This window comes from Amphimedon queenslandica, unplaced genomic scaffold, assembly GCF_000090795.2.
Source record: "Amphimedon queenslandica unplaced genomic scaffold, v1.1 AMPQUscaffold_12334, whole genome shotgun sequence".
NCBI lineage: Eukaryota > Metazoa > Porifera > Demospongiae > Haplosclerida > Niphatidae > Amphimedon > Amphimedon queenslandica.
In genome coordinates, this window is record NW_003547429.1 from 8655 (window position 1) to 11282 (window position 2628).

Genomic DNA, 2628 nt, shown 5'->3' on the forward strand with positions numbered 1-2628 from the left:
CAGTAAGGTAAGTCTCATTAATTCATTGTTTGAGCATCGATATACATGTATATTATACACGGAACAGGATTAGAAACAAGGATCACGTGAGCGCATTATGCATTGAAACCAAATCCAAACTTGATTGGAATCAGCTAAAACTTGCTACACAAGATAAGAACATCAGAAAAAATTATAAAAATGCAGAATTCAACAATGGATAACCATTGTTGCACAACTTTTATTATCATCTATATACGTATATGTACATGTACATGCATGTATCTCAGTCCTCTCTCCTCAGGCTGTAGCTCATGTCACTGCCTGCATGGCAGTCTAAAACTGACTCTATTAATTGTTGGTCATTGCTGGCTCATATCTGGAGACAGGAGGAGATGGACATGGGTCTACCAAGAGAAGACAAAGGAACATTAGTTGGTAATACTGATTATACCTGTACAGTACATACACAAATACATGTACAATTGCACAGCAATAATTATAATAACATACATGTATAAACAACTAATTTTTAGCAACTATAGCTTCGTCATTCATTTTTTTTTTCACATGGATGCACTGTAATTGCTCCCTTTTCTCTGATGCAGGGACCACTCTTCCCCTAATGGGTGCTACACAGAATGCTCAAGGAATGCTTCCACTGCCCACCAGACACTACACTGCTGCTATTGAGGACGTGAGGGAGAATGTGAGAGCCAAAATATATGCCATGTGCACCAGAATAGGTACAGTATAATGAACTGTGCTCCATTGGGGGTTCCCTCATTTTTAAAGTTGCTCCAGAATCAGGCCAAAGTCCCTGTACTATAGTACAGGGTTATTGGCCAAATTTCGCCAAAAATGACTAGGAGAAAATTCTTCATTTTTATAATTTTTTCTGATGCATATACATGTTCTTATGTTGTGTAGAAAGTTTGAGTGGATTCCAATCAAAATTAGATTTTTAATGAATTTTTGAAGTCGCTCCAAAATCAGGCCAAAGTCCCTGTACTATAGTACAGGGTTATTGGCCAAATTTCGCCAAAAATGACTAGGAGAGAATTCTTCATTTTTATAATTTTTTTCTGATGCATATACATGTTCTTATGTTGTGTAGAAGGTTTAAGCCGATTTCAATCAAAATTGGATTTATAATGAATTTTTAAAGTCACTTCCAAAGCTGTATGTACTACATGTACATGTATTAGGCTTTCAGCTTGTATAAAGCATACTTTTTAGTTCACTTAAGCATGCTTTTTGAGAAACCCAGTGCTGCCACATGTACATATACATTTACATGTTGATCGCTATTTTAGGTTTTTCTCATCCATCTGATGGCATAAATACTGAAGATAAAATAACATTGTGTATTGTTGAGAATTATCTTGATTTCAAGGTAACACTTCAACTATGAATTACTATCTCTAATATGCCCTGTACAGACAGGTGAGGTTTGGTATGAAGTAGGCAGTGAATTGGCACAAGAGGGACTCCGCCCAACCTCACCCGATCAAGAGTGTCTCCAGGAAATCATTCATTGCTCAGAGGAGAGGGCAGAGGAGGTTACCAGGCAACAGCATGAGCTCATTGATGAGCAGCACAGACGAGACCTTGATGAAGAGTATCAGTTTTATGAGCAACTGAGGGACGCTCAGATATCAGGAGAAAGATTACAAGAGAAAGAAGAGAAACTAATATTGAGAACCACCAATTATAAGTGCCTACAAGTAAGTGTATTCATGTACATGTACATGTACTCTATCTCAAATTAATACATGTACATGTACATACATATACATCTTCTTTTCTTGATCTTAGGAAGCAAAGGAGAGACAAGTCACTGCTATTGATGCCTCTAGACCCAGTGCCATCTCATTAGGGTATGTTAATGATGTTATCTACTAATGTACTCTCTCCCTCTCTCTCTCTTTAGTGAAAGGTTTCATACTACTAATCAATCATCACTAAATGTTACAGTAAGTGACTACATTATAGTACATTATGTGAGCATTCTTTATTATGTTAATAATTTTCTGTTATAGACATTTTGCAGTCGTAACATCACAATAGCAACATCACCAATGAAAATATTGTCTGAAAACAAAATAGGAACTGCATCTCAAGTAGCACCAGTAAGGAAATCACCTTATTAATTGATTAATTAATAATAATTTTAATTTTATAATAGGCAACAACATCTTAATACAGATAAACTTTAATGAATTTTGTGTTAAATTAATAATTATAATTATTAGTTATTATAATAATTATCCACCGTGTAAAGTAGATATAAATAGAATGGTATCATCATTGTTGATTACATAATCCAGCCCCCCCACGAGGTCCCAGTCAATATTATTAATCATTACTAATATCCCCGGCCTCACACTCTCCCCTTGTACGAATAGTTCGGGTCTCTCGCATAATAAGTTTTCTTTTATCCAACCAATCAGATCTCTTATCGTCCAGGTGTTAGCTACGACCATTTTATCGGGAAGCTCAATCTTGTGTTTCTTTATCTTGTTAAAGAGAAGCTCAGCTCCTCCACTGAATTCTATTTCTAAACTGAGAGGCATAGCTAGAAAGTTAATAACCTTAACGAATAGTTAACTAACTAAAATTATTAACTAGCTGCTCACGTGACTTGGT

At 35.7% G+C, this 2628-nt stretch overlaps 1 pseudogene; it reads right to left on the minus strand.

Moving 5' to 3' along the window:
* Positions 1-2246: 2246 nt before the first annotated feature.
* On the minus strand, positions 2247-2555 carry LOC100634790 (ubiquitin-related modifier 1 pseudogene; annotated as a pseudogene).
* Positions 2556-2628: the final 73 nt, after the last annotated feature.